Source organism: Oreochromis aureus, linkage group 23 (assembly GCF_013358895.1).
Source record: "Oreochromis aureus strain Israel breed Guangdong linkage group 23, ZZ_aureus, whole genome shotgun sequence".
Classification (NCBI taxonomy): Eukaryota; Metazoa; Chordata; class Actinopteri; order Cichliformes; family Cichlidae; genus Oreochromis; species Oreochromis aureus.
Genome location: NC_052963.1, coordinates 42,796,838 through 42,811,949, shown reverse-complemented (window position 1 = coordinate 42,811,949; position 15,112 = coordinate 42,796,838). Strand labels below are relative to the sequence as shown.

At 41.9% G+C, this 15,112-nt stretch overlaps 1 protein-coding gene across 4 annotated transcripts in view; it reads right to left on the bottom strand.

Annotated features, from left to right (window-relative positions):
- The window catches only part of tle2b (TLE family member 2, transcriptional corepressor b), a 78,346-nt gene that overhangs the window by 31,954 nt on the left and 31,280 nt on the right, over positions 1-15,112 (bottom strand). The gene's annotated exons all lie outside the window — the stretch shown is intronic.

Genomic DNA, 15,112 nt, shown 5'->3' with positions numbered 1-15,112 from the left:
GGTTGCTGGTTGTAAAAAGGAAGAGTAAAAGTTGAGAACTGAAGGCAACGGGCAACTTTAAATTGAATGCATTCCACAGTGAGCCAGGCAGATGATGCTACTAAAAACAGAATATCCAGTCATTTTCACATTGATATAAAAGGTTTTACAAAACGGTTCTGTGGCGACAGAAAGAGTAATGAGCCTCTGACCTTTGTAATTTATACGAGTGGTGGCTCATAGTATTTGTGAATCACAATGAAAGCTCATCTTACTGTGTTCACGGCACTAAAGTTGTTCTAAAAGCATCATATACATTTGTGCAAGTTTTTGCACACGTATGCGTTTTGCGAGTGGACTCATTCAATCAAATACACTCTCTGCTTCCAACACAAGATAACAGAAACCAGTAATTAATAAAGTAAAAGATCCAGTTTATTTTAAAAAAGAGAAAATCCTCAACATTTATCATGTTATGTAATACTAAACACATTTTAATCATCATCGTTTGGCATCATTAACTGTATCGGACGAGTACCGGAGTCCGATACTCCGGTACTCGCTTGCTTGATGAAGTCGATCAGTTCACGTATCTGGGCAGTGTGATAACACCGGACGGTGGCTTGGACAAGGACATCTCCTGTCAGCTCGGAAAGGCAGAATCGGCCATGCGCAACTTGAATCCGGTTTGGAGATCGACCACCATCTCGATATCATCTATTCCGTTCGTTCAATACGATAGTTGTACTGATGGCTATCTATGCAAGTGAAACATGGAAGTCGACGGCAACAATTATCCGACGACTGAATGTTTTCCAACAGCGCGGCCTCCGACGGATTCTCAAGATTTCGTATCGAGATCATGTTACCAACGAGGAGGTACTTCAGCACACTGCCTCACGACCGCTAGCAGACATGGTATTGGAGCGACGATTCCATTTCGCCGGTCATGTTCTTCGCCAATATCCGAAACGATTACTGAAGATAGCCATGCCGTGGAGACCCGCCAAGGGGTCACGGAGCCGCGGACGACCAAAGCAGACATGGAGACGGTCATTCATTGAGGACCTGAAAGCGGTCGATCTTTCATGGGACGAGGCTAAAGATGTGGCTGCAAACCGAGCTCGTTGGCAATCCCTTGCCGCCCAATGCGCCACCCGGCGCAGGAGGAACTAAGTCTAAGTCCAAGTCGGCATCATTACGAGCAGCTGTGGAATGTGGTGACTTTTGAGAGTGATTTTCTTTAAAGACAAACATACGATGGACATCTTAGAGTGCCACCCAGCCCTTCTCTTTGTACACATGGCTTCAGAACCTTTCAGGAGTCACACAGCATGTACATATCACACACACAAACACACAGTCCTGCAGTTCATCTCCGTCCCCTGCTTTCTAATTGGGCCGCTCTCCCCTCCGCAAACAGTTTAAGGTAAATATTTGTAGCCAATGACGTACTAATCACCCACTGATTGGGGTGGCAGACACAGCGCTGTTCGGTGAGAACAACCATTCCCACTTCCTCCCTTTCAGCAACCCCCCGCCTCCTCCCCCTATTTCCTCTTTTTCTCCAAGCAATCAGCCTTCTTCTTTATCTATTCTGCTGGCTCATTTTTCCCCACTTCCACAGTGTCTCTCTTGCTCTCTCCCTCTGTTTTCCCTCGGTGCACTTGGCTCTGCTCTTTTGCTCTCTCTCTGCCCTTCTTCTTATTCTCTCTCATTTCTCTCCCCTTCTTGCTCCATCTCTCTGCCCTGTTTCTCTCTCCCAGTCTCCCTCTACCCTCCTATTTTTCCCCTCTCTCCCTCTCTCTCTCCTCTGGGCAGCGTGCCAGCTCCTCTTCCCTGGCACCGAGCCAGCTCCTTTCCTCCACTTCGCCTCCTCCACCCTTCACTCCCTTCCTCTATCCCCCTTGCCTCTGATTGATGGCCCCACTATTCTGGAAGGAGAGGAAGGGAAACAGAGAGAAAGAAAGAGGGAGGGGGGCACCAAAACACACAGACACATACACCAAAAAGACACACACACACACACGAGCATGCACGCACCCTCGGAATTGTGCATATCGCAACTGCGCCCACAAGTACGCACACAAAAGCCACGGCGAGCATTTGTGCGCGCACATACACACGGACCAAGCAAGAAGAGCACACAGAAAACCAATCTAAACAGAGCAGAGGAGCACGCATACACAGAGCTGTGTGCAGAGCAAGCAGCCTCACAGCATGGGACCGACACCCGCACACTTGCTCCAGCACATACACACAGACACAGATTCAACCTTCAGTGTAGAACCAATACGAGATAGGCAGCGGAGCGGGCAGCAGAATCATTTAGAATAAAAAATACAGACAGACAGCTCACTTCGACTCTCTCATGAACACACGTATCCAATCATACATGGAGGTGCCACACAGTACGAAACATGTACTTGCAAAAACTTCACACAAAAGGCACATAGATAATTTCGAGACGCACAGATGCACAGTCCTTACACCCTCTATGCTTCTGAAATACACAAACACACGCACGCACACACACACAAGCTTGTGACAATGAGATACAAAATCTGTGCCTCGCAATTGTGGTTGAAATTTGATAGTTTTCTAGATCTTGCGTTCTCTGACTCTATTATACACTAAGCTATTAGTCATATTCACACTGTGCCAGCTCACCAGCTTGCATTGACAGACTGCATACGGCTTCAAACCCATGTCATCCACAATGCAATCAGACACAAAGTAGCCAGAGTAGCAAAGCTGGCTGCAGAGTATGCACGCATGAAAAGGCATTCAAAGACGTGCGCATCACACACACCGACACCTACATATACGCTAATGAATGTTGCTTTTATGTATCTCATTGTTGCCGGGTCTGTGAGATGCTGAAACATACACTCACTCTATGGTGTGGGGCACATAGTTTCTTAGATTTGCTTTTTTATTTTTTCAGCATCTGTTTAACAGTCACTCTATACACGCACCAGCCACTTTATTAGGTATACCTGTTCATGTGCTTGTTAGCGCAACTCTTCAATCAGCCAAACTCATGGCAGCAACTCAGTGCATTTAGGATGGGGGAGAAAAGGTGACTTTAGCAACTTTAAACATTGCATGGTTGTCATTGACAGACAGACGTGTGTGAATATTTCAGAAACTGCTGATCTACTGTGATTTTTCTCCACAACCACATCTAGGGTTTATAAAGAATGGCCAAAACTGAGAAACTATTCAATGAGAAGCAGTTCTTTGGGTATAAATGCCTTGTTGATGTCAGAGGTCAGAGAAAGCAACAGTAACTGAAAACACCACTTGTTACAACCAGCAGAAGAGCATCTCTGAACCGCCAACATGTCAAACCTTGAAGCAGATGGGCTACAGCAGCAGAAGACCACAGCAGGTGTCACTTCAGACACCACAGAGCAGGAACCTGAGGCTACGATTCACACAGGCTCACCAAAATTGCACAACAGAAAATCAGAACACTCTTGCCAAGACTTATGAGCTTGCCTATAGCGGTATTAGTCAGTATAACAACAATCACTTCTCAGACAAACTTTGAATTCGTTTTACTTTACTTTTCTACTTTACTTAAACTTACTTAAGTCTAGTCGTGGTGCTGAAGGAGATCTAATTTAGTACAAAGACACAGCCATGCTTTACACTAAATGTTTACATCAACAATTTAGCAGTTTAACTTGACAGTACTTAAATTCTTCATCCTTTCATCAATTTGTCTAGCTGCACTTCTGAAGCAAATTTCATTGCAATTCATCTAAAATCGGTTGAATCATTACCTCCAAAATAACAAATGTCAATCAATCAATCAAAGTTTATTTCTATAGCACATTTAAAATGGACCAGTGTCCATCAAAGTGCTTCATACAAGTGCTGGAACGCGGGTTACAACAAAAGAGAACAAAAACAGTTATAGTTACAGTAACAGTTACAGTTATGTAGCACAAATGCAGACCGGGTGGAAGTCCGAAGTAATTTGCTTCAAAGGCTAGATTAAATAAGTGAGTTTTTAAGCGCGATTTAAATGATTGTATGGATTCTGATGTGCAAATATCAATTGTTCCAGTTTGGGTGCAGCAATTGCAAAAGCACGGTCCCCTCTAGTCTTTCGTCAGGGCCTTGGTTGCACTAAGAGCAGCTGGTTAGAGGATCTAAGTGCTCTCTTGGGGCGATACAAGTCAATGAGATCGGTAAGGTAACTAGGCGCCAAGTTATTTAAAATTGTAAAAGTATACAAAAGGATTTTAAAACGTGAATTTCATGATGAGTGAAAGATAGTGGAACACAGAAATATCATACTTTTATTATTACTTTGGTATTTAAAATCAACTTCTCACTCATTGCTCCACAAGAATGTCTTTAAACAAAACGTGAAGCAAGAAACGTGAAGCAAACACATCAGAATATGTTATCTATAGTGAACACTACAACTGTGTCTTCCTAATGTAGCCAGCTTCTTTATTCCAGTTCAAGCACAGGTCGCTGGCACAACATACAGCCCTTTCAAATATATGTGCACATGTCAACACACACACACACACACACACACACACACACACAGCAATATAGGCAATATAGTCTGTGAAGCAACCAGAGATCCTCTGCCAATGTGACAAAGCTATTACGCTAAAAGGCTAGCTCCCTGGGAATTTAATCACTTGCTTTTATCTTTCAACTCATCTTTCTTTTTCTTTTTCACTGTTTTTCTTTTTCTCTCAACTTCTATTCTATCATTCCTAAAGGGCTATATCAAACCACCCAGCTCTCGCTGTCTATGCTTCATTATTCACAAATGAGCTCTGCAACACATGTATACAAAAGCAAACACACACACACGGTTTGAAAAGAGAGAGAGGGAGATAAGGAAAGAGAGTGTGAGACATCAAAGCTTTGCACATGCGCACACACACACACACACACACACACACACACACACACACACACACACACACACACAGGGCACAGATGCTAACATGTTAAAAGAGGGGACTGCTTATACCACCACTATCAAAGAGAGTCCAAACACAGACGCGCGCACGCACACAGACACACAAACAAAGTCATTTGACCTCTCCAAAGCTTGTTTTAGCTGACCCACATATTCAGCCTCATCTTAATCCAGCCCTTCAAATAAAACCACTTTAAATAAAAATCTAACCGCAACCATGGGATTATGCACTGACTGGGTGGTGAAAATGAAAGAAAAAAATCAGAGGCATAGGAGATTGAAAGAGTGAGACAGAAGAAGGGAAAAAAGGAGGAAAAGAGAGGGAAGCCCAATCCTATTATGAACCAAAGCGGTGAGATGATATGAAGGCATCTCCTGCTCACACTCTCCCCCCTTTTTTTCTCCTTCTCGTTCACTCTTCCCTCTCCCCATTGAGATGAGGATTCAGGTCACAACTTCAGCCAAATATACCACACACACACACACACACACACACACACACACACACACACACACACGCACACGCATGTGTACAAACACATGCATAAAAAGGCCAGACAGCCCGGGCTAATTAGGCTGGAGGATGAGCGCATGCACACAATTTTTTATACGACGCAAGCAGATAAATATTCTCTCGTGTGATCTCTCTCTCCTGCTTGTACTCTCTCTTAATCTTCCTTAGTCCCCATTTCTGTTTTATTCATCTTCTCTGTTTATTTCTCTGCTCAGCCTCTTTCCTGTCTTTTTCTCAGGTTTTTCCCACTACTACTCGGCTCGTTTCAAATACTTTTTTTTTTTATTCGTTGACTGCTGAGAAATATAAAATTGTTTACTTTATAACATAACCCGCCACATAAATGAGAGTACAAAAATGACTGGGAAACTCGCTGTTTTTCTCTCACACAAAAGCGTGCCTACACACACACACGCTCGCACACACACACTCCCACACCCTCGGCCTCATATGTGTGGTGGTGAAATGAAAGGAGGGAACAGGAAGGAAGGACAGCCAGCTGCTTCATCTGTCCTCAGGAGTCCACAGGGGAAACAGTCTGGCTGCCGAGCATCCTGACTATCAAACACAGCCTCCTATAATATCCTGCCTGCTCTGTGCACCACACAATCTCTTTAACTAGAATCCTGATACACTATGTAAAGGCTACATATATATGTGTGTGCATTGCTGATTCTTATAATATACCATATATAGTATGGGAATCTGGCATTCTTACCCACGCTGCTCTTTATTGAGGGGAAATGTGTGCTGAAATAACGCAGCGTCCCCTTCCTGTCGAGTATTTATTTCACCAAGTCTCATCCTGAAGTTCAGGAACCAAACTTCGGAAAGATGACCGGAAAGACGCTGGCCGTCGCTCTTGTGTGTAATTTTTATAATTTAATAAGTATTTGAGGTTTTAGGTTTGGCTTCCCCCAATTCCCAGCTACTAATTTTAAAGCTTTTATCTCACGCTGTTATTATCCTAAATGGCTTAAAATTAGTAACCAGCCAGGGGTTCACTCCAGCTCAAGGACACACTGACACCTTTCACTAATGGGATGCTCTCACTCACCACTTGGCCACCTTTTCTGCCTCTTAGCCTGTAAAATTATTACAGAGGGTATTTCAAAACATATCTGACAGTGGAGGAATTTCATGGCAGGGCCACTTACACGACAGGTATATAAAGCAGATGTATTTTATTTTTACTTGCTTGTAACATGGTTGCAATATACATGTAGTCACGCAGAAAAGAGGAAGGAATGCTAGGATGAAACAGGTTAAAACATTTAAACACTCTCTCTTTCTCTTTCTACAGGTTAAACACTACTTAGTTAAACTGACCTCGATATTTAATGAGTTTGGTGCAGACGTCTTTTAAAACTGCTGTTAAAGGCTTACAAACATCACACTATAGGGTTACACTGCGTGTGAGTGTAACCAGAAAGCAAAATACAGGTATTTGTAAGAAAAAGACAAGTTGGTAAATGCGTGTGTTCTGCCACGAAAGCAACGTATTGTATGCACCATTATAAAAATTCAGCTGTGACCCGGCTTTTAACTTCACACTTTCCTGCTGTTTAATCCCTAATTAACTGCCCTTGCTGCCCAGTAGTCTTGTGTCGTAGCATCGCGTTCTATCAAGCTGTTTAAATGCAAACAAATAAGCAGTTCCAACCCCAGCTTCCCCGTGTGAATAATTTTTGAAACGTCAAACTGGTTAAAATTGTTGTCACGGCTCAGTGTTGATCCTTATGTAAAAATCACGGATTTCAATCAGCCGACCACGCAAGCTTGACTCATAAAGGCTGCTATTTGCTTCCTTAGGATATTGATTTCTAAATAAATCAGGCAGACATTTATACACATCTAAAAGCAGCGATCATTGTACATGCATAATCATAATGAATTAACGAGATCAAGTCTTCCAAATTGGAGTCAAAGGCAGGATTTTCCTGTTTCCAGTGATAAGATTGTGGAGTGACTGTTAGGGAGGAGAGCGGCTACATGATGCAACATAAGCTTAGGCCATGTGCGTTTCATCCACTCCTGCTTCCTTTCCAGGTATAATTTAGACACTAATGTGTGGAGTTTATTTTTGTTAGGAAGGAGGTGAAGATATAGAGGCAGTCTAAGGATGAATCCTGGAAGTCATCTGAGCTTCTTTTTTTTGCGATGCACTGTCAGATCCCGATCCAGTCATACAGAAACACTTACCCAGGCAGTTACTGAAATGCTGCCACAGCCCCTGTAGACCCCCTGGGTTTTCAAGGGGACAGAACCCCAGCAAAGAAGCAATGGAGCCTACTGCTGAAATCGCATATTACCACTGAAACTGTGAGGATGCACCGTTCAACGCTGTACTACAAAATAGAGGAAAGATACATGAATATGTTGTCATTTTCAACCCCCAAAATAGTCTCAGTTAGCCAGCTTATAGTGCAGAAGACGCAGTCTTTTTAGAAGGCGGAGTGTTTCTCTGCACCTAGCACCATCGACCAGCTGTATAAGTATCACAGGTTTACTGGCATTTCAGTGAAACACTCCTGTATACACCTCAGCATACCAGCACACAAAGATTGATGTGCTTTATGTTAGAGTTGCACAGCTAATCTTTGTGTCACTTTACATTACAGCTTCTTCAACAATTAATGATCCGTCAAATAGACGGTTTCACTCACTGGTTGATTAGAATTCTGGTCTTTGCAGACATTTTGACTCAGCATAGCGGGGAAAGGACTGGTGAAATAAACGATGGCTCAGTTCCAGTAGGAGTTCCAGTAAGTCATTATAGTGACAATCACAGGAACTTCTCCAAGTGAACTGTTAAGACAAACAGTTCCACCACTGTTGGTAAAAATCATGTCACAAAACCTAATGCATGGAGCAGTAACACTGATAATATGCTAAGCTCTCCCACATTAACAGGAGAAAAACGTGAATTAACAGTTTATGGTTATTTCATCACTTTATATCTGATGTGTAACATTTTGACAAGAACTCTTGGCCAAAGATGGATTTCGTGAGGACATAGTGACCTTCTGATCTTCTCTATGATTCAATTCAATTCAACTTTATTTATATAGCACCAAATCACAACAACAGTTGCCTCAAAGTGCTTTATGTTGGAAGCTAAAGATCCTACAATAACGCACAGAAAACAGAGAAAACCCCAACAATCCGATGACCCCCTGTGAGCGATCGTGTTGGTGAAAGTGGGAAGGAAAAACTCCCTTTAATAGAAGAAACCACTGACAGAACCAGGCTTGGGGGGCGGTGGGTGGGGGGGCGGCCACCTGCCGTGACTGGTTATGAGTCAGGGGAGAGAGGCAGGACAAAGACACACAAGAAATGTTTACAGCTAATCTCAAAAGTAGAGAGGGTGTCCGTCTTACATCCCATCCTGTAAATCGTATAAGATGGGATGCAAATATCATCTTGTGTTCAAGTCAATCATTTTTGATGAACAATAATATGATGCTTGTGAAATGGTGGCGTATCATGCTACTGCCAGTATTGCTCTTTTTCTCTTCGGTTCAGTTCAAATACACCACATTAAGGATCCATTCAAAATTACACTTTTATCGACTGAAACTGTGTCTGTCCAGGTTGTACTTGTGACTATTTTAGGAAATATTTGTATTCACATCATCATAATCAAACCGTGAACTTCCAACCTGTGAAGCTTTTTGTCCGGTAAGTACCAATAATGCGTGTAATGCTCACCGTAGTTATGAATCTTAAGCTGCTGGTTAGTTCTGCTGCGATTGTCTTTTTGCTACAGCAAACAAGTATTGGCTCTATCTTATTAACCTCCTGCCTTTCACATTTTCACAGTCTCCCAGACTGCACTGTGCTCTTGTGGGAAACACAGCTTCCATCCCACCAACTTATCAATCTGCTTCCAGAATTAAGCATCAATACAAAACAAGTTTCAGTCTATTGAAAACACATCTCAAGACATACAGCACACCATTGCATCTGTAAGCTTCCCTCTGCCAACAACTCTGAGCTCACAGTTTATGGATGAATTACAAAATATACTGAATATACATGTTGTGCATAGCAGGGGATACAGGCAATAACTATTCAAGCCCCAAAAGTGCTATATCAATGAATACAGAATAACCACGGAGAGCAGCGTAAAGTCCTCACAGCCTCGCTCGCTCCTCCTGGGGATACAGCTAGTATATATATATATGATATGATAATGGAAGTGAGATAATGTGATGGTGTGCGTGTGTGCATGCATGTCAGTGTCTCCATACAGCCTAAGAGAAGGAGGAGGGAGATGCTAGGAAGAAGAAAGAAAGAACGAGGAAGAGAGTGAAAGAAAGAAGCGCAGAGATAAAAAAGCGGTGTGAAATTTAAAGAAATGTGAAAATTAAATTGTAAAAGAACAGAAAAGAGAGAGATGAGGGGACTCAAAGGAAGGGTAGAAAGGCAAGAGATGACTGTTACAGCTCAATTAATGCCAGGACATGAGATGGCCCTGCCACAGATAATGACAGAGCGTGCGCTGGAGAAAGAGAAAGAGAGACGCAATAGCAGTGATCTCGACAGGATGTTAGGAGGAAGCTGGAGGGTGGGTGGGGGGCTGGGGGTGTGTGGAGAGGAAATAAGAGCAGATACTGTTAAATCTATTCATGATTCATTATTTCGTGCTGCAGCTCAAAGCTCCCCTCCCTCCCTTGATGTCTCTGTTTCTCTCTATGTCTCCCTATTTCTCCTCTCCCCCTTTTTTCTTTCCCCCCATTGCTTTTTCTTTTCTTGGCTCTCATTTTCATCTCCGTCGCTTCTCCCCCCCCCCCCTCATCTATTCTATGAGGTCTTTATCTGTCTTTTCTAAGGCTCCATCCTTCCTGTTTACCCTCTCCTCTTTCATCCGTTCAATTAATCTCTATCTCCTATTCTCCTTCTCATCACTGCTCTCACACTTTTTCCAACATCGGCTCTCCCTGCCATTTTTTTTTAAAGTTTCCCTATCTCCCATACTCTGACAGTCTTTTTCTACATGCACTTGTACTTTTATATCTTCAGTCCCCCATTTTATAAATGATCTTACTTTTTCAAACTCTTCCACTCACTTTTATAGCCCTTCTCCCTTTGTAACATCCTCCACAACCTCTCGTTCTGTGCAATGACTGTGTCCACTTTCTTTTCTCTCAAAAATTCTTACATTCTTTCTCTTTTTGATGCCATTTTTACAGTACTTGCCTAATTTTCCATGCTAGACCACTTTCTCTTCCACCGCCTTCTTTTTATTCTATTTCTGTCAATTTGGGCTTCTCTGTTTCCTTTTCTACTTGTGATACCGTGCATACTCTTTTGCTATCTGCTTCACATTTCCTCTCACGCCGATTCTCCTACATCTTATCCTATCCCTTTTAACCGCCCTCCTTCTTCTTTCTGCACATATGCACTTCTCCTTCCCGCTGCTCAATCATAAATTGTTTCCACCTTTCCTCGCTCTCATATTCTGGCTGCTAGCTCTTCTCGCAGCCTCGTTCGCTGGTTCCTGACACCAGACCGCTTCTTCTTCATTACTTTCTCTCTTTTTCACTCTCATATGCCCCACTCCGGCTCTTTGGTCTCCTCCTGTCATTCTATCTTTTCTTCCCATCTCTCCTTCCACTCCTCCTATCTTCCTCACTCACTTCTCCTTTGGTCTCTCTTTGTCATCCTCCCCACCTATCATCCTCCCCCTCGCCCTCCTCCTCTCTCTTCATCTCTCAGAGGTGCAGCCAGCACCGAGTCCATTTCTTCTTTTTTGGCGACAAAAGCTGACAGTCCAGTTCTGCCTGGCTTTTGCTGCCAGCCATATTTCTCTCTCCCCACTCGCTCTGGCTCTCTTTATCTCTGCTCCCTTCCTGCTGAGTAATAGTTTCCCTTTTTGTGATTAACATAAAACTTTCACTGTGTTTTGTTTGGTTTACCCAAAATACATTTAAAAGGGGGGTAGCTTTAAATGTCAAGGAAAGCAAAGATAATTGCATTTCAGTGGTTGGCGTTATTTGTTTCAAGTATTATTATTTAAATGTTAAATTCCCCAGTTGGACTAATAAAAGCTGACATATCATTATATGATATTATACACAGTGAACATTAGTAAATGCAGGTGTGGATGTAATAATGAACTGCACTTGTGTCGCCATTCTCTATCCTATTGTAGTTCAAATTGTTCCTCTATGAAATAAATGGTTGCTAACACAAAACCATCACAGTACCCTTTCAGTACTGCGATCTCTTTCAACTCTAGTCCCCCTTCTTGTTTTTTTCCATCTCTTGCAGTCTTCCACTCTTTCTGATCATTGCTCCTCAGTAATTGTTCCATATAGTAGTGTCCACTGTAAGGCTGAGGAAGGGTAGAAAGAAATATGCTAAATTTTGGAAGACTATGCATGTTAGAGCGTACCTGGGAAAGAGACTTAAGCCCAAATTGCCCCCAGTGCATCCACTAAACTCTGAGTGTTTGTGTTAGTTTTATATTTGAAAGCAGAAATTGTGCGTTGGAAAAACAGATAATGCATGATAGCAGACCAGAATAATGATTTTTAATGAAGATGTGGAGGCTGGATTTGAATTAGCATGAAGGTGCCTCAGAAGCATGTTACATAATGTCTTAAATATCACTAATCTAAGTATGTATCTGATATGCAGACTGTAGGCCTAAAAAAAGCTACAAGAAAACAGGAACCAAGGTGATGAACCTCCAGCGAGGTGACAACAAACAACAACAACAAACAACCTTTATTTGTCACATACACAATTATACAGAGTACAACATGTAGTGAAACTCTTGTGTCCGAGCTGTGGACAGGCTGCAGACATAGCCGCGCCATTCCAGGGCTTTGTTTTTAATGAAGACGATAGCTTCATTTCTGTAACTGTAGTTTTCAAAACTACTACAACATAAGAGGCAATCCACAACACATCCTTACTTCACCAAAGGAAAGAGACGTATTGTGCTGCACTCCGTTTGCTCACAACGTGAATTAAGAGGAAGTTCTAGTGCAACAACAGAATGCGATGCAGTGTTTTTGTTGGATGCTTTACACAAAGATCTCGACTCAAATTATTACAGCTGATTCAGATCAATCGATACATATGCCCCGCTTGCCCCTAAACATGTGTTTTCTCTTTGCTAACGACACCCAGCAGAGGAGTTGGAGCACGTATGTACACAGTACTCAACATGTGGACCCATTGTTTGATGTCTTTGCGCTATAATTGCCTTGATGGCTAAATGACACGATGATTACGAGGTTGAAGTGCAGAGGCTTTCATTTAAAGGCGTTTTGGAGATTATTTCAAACAATGAGCTTCTTTCTGAAAGGCTATAACAGGCAGGTTGAGAGCCCATTGTGAAATGTGAAAATAATAAACCCCTCTTGTCTTTTCTTCCATGACAGTGTCTAAGTCAGAGAGCGAGGGAGAGAGTTAGCATGACGCAGATAGATTGATAGATATACAGAGAGGGAGGTGGGAGGAACATGCAGGCTTCTTAAAGGAAATGCCTTTAAGGTGGATAATAACGGATAATAATTCTATCAACACGGAGAAAAAACAGCTTTCAGGTCTTAACGTCTGTCCTTCTGCCAAGACATTTATCTCACTGTCTGCACGTCTTTCTACGTGTGGTTTGACTGTTGTTCTTTCCTGTAACGTGACACAGACAGCAAATTAGCAGCAAGTGTGGGAATTCAAGCAGTCACTGGCTCCTGAGAGCACACACTGCTCATTAGACACATGTCTCCATACAGGAACACCCAGTCTCAGCAAGGACAAGTGGAAACGCTGCACAGTTTACACCGACCTTCCTTTACTCCTTTCTACATGGTATTCTTTACAGTGCCGTCGGAGAACCATGGGGAATGATTTTTACACCCTGATCATATCACATGCTGCAGATTATAGCTAATCCTTATTGAGCTAATGTCACCTGTCTTCAATCTGTCAGCACCAGTTTTGTATAACATACATTCATCATCGCTAAGGTTACCGTTTTGTGCCAGTCAGCTGTCTCTCACAAGAGTAATTATATCTTCTTTCATGCGCACACATTATTCTTTGTTTTACTTTATAATGACCAAGCAAAACATGCACACAAATACACATTCACTGGTTATCATAATTTTGAGATAACCAATGACTTTTTCATTCATACAGAGATTGCAGAGCTTGCTTTTGATGCATGCACAGATATATCGAGTATTCCATCAATTTTCAAATGAATCAAGTGATCTCATAAAATACTTTTGTCTTATTCATGAGCGATACTAGTTATTCAAAGAGGGAAAAAATGAAGCACTCACTGGTTTTCATTTGAGAAACTGCAATGTGTCCAATAGTTAACATCTGTCCAAAAATACTAAACCCTTTCGTTATATTTAATTGCCATACTAAAATAATTTTTTAAAGCAAACTTTTTTTTTAAATGCAAAAATAAATAAATAATCACAAGTACAGTGATGTTAAATAGAATAGGTATACATACAACCGACACAAAGCCATAAAATAAAATACTGACATACACCAACTCTACCTGGATCAGGTAGAGTTGGTGTATGTTCATGTGTATGTGTTTCCTATATTTTATATTAACTACATGTGCAAAAGTAATGTTACTAAAGCCTTAAAATAAATGTGGTCTAGTACACCCCATGCCCCCCTTTAGGCTCACCCCTGCTTATTGCAGTCATCACTGCGATAGTAGGACCCCTGATATCAGCCTTGTGTGTAAACACTGTTTGTGCAGACAGACACGTTAAACTGTTACACGGTGACAACTGAGCGCTGCAGAGTTGCAGTTTTAAACAAAGTATCAAAGCAAAATTTTTAAGTTATTAAGTTACTCGATGAATCGCTGCAGGTCTAAACTGAACGTTGGGCAGTGACCCTTACTAAAATTTCAGCCTGTTGAAACAACGTGCTACTTTAGCGGCTGATTATTAGTCTTCATAATGAGGAGGAAAAACTGGGATCACTCCGTCTATGGAGCCTGTCAGTAACCATAGAGCGAAAAATCTTTCAAGGCCACTTTTTACTCATTTACTAGTGACAAAGCAGCTGTGAGGTTCTGAAATTAAACTCCAACATGGCCGTGGAGTATTTGAATTCTTAATCAAATTATTGAACTTTATTAATGCATATTTCACTTGTTCTACTGCAGCCAGTCTGAATCCAGCAGCTGGGTTTTCTATAACCGTGCTGCACCATTATAGTCCTTCGTGGACATAAAACACAAAGAAGAGCATAAATAACATCATATGCCTTATAAATGATACCCAGCTAAATTTTCTTATTCATAACCTATCTACAGAAACACAGATGGGAGCTACATATATTTAGTTATTGCTTTCATTACAGTTTTAAAGAGCAATCATAGCAGTAGGAGAAAAAGATAAATGGATAAAAGGTTTCGCTTGGTTTGGGTGTTTTTTTGCAAACTGACTCTGGCAGCAGGTCAGTTGGATGAGGCTTATTGAAAATTCTACGTGCGACCCCAGTAGGACAAATTCACGGGGACCATCTGCAAAGTGCACCGAGATAATACAAAAACGTCCGATATCTTCAGTCAGAGTAGCGTTAGCGTAATCACTTCACAAACACTTGACTGTAGCTTGCTGTGTGCTTTACTACTCTAGGAAACAGACGGTGCTTGTGTTTTAACA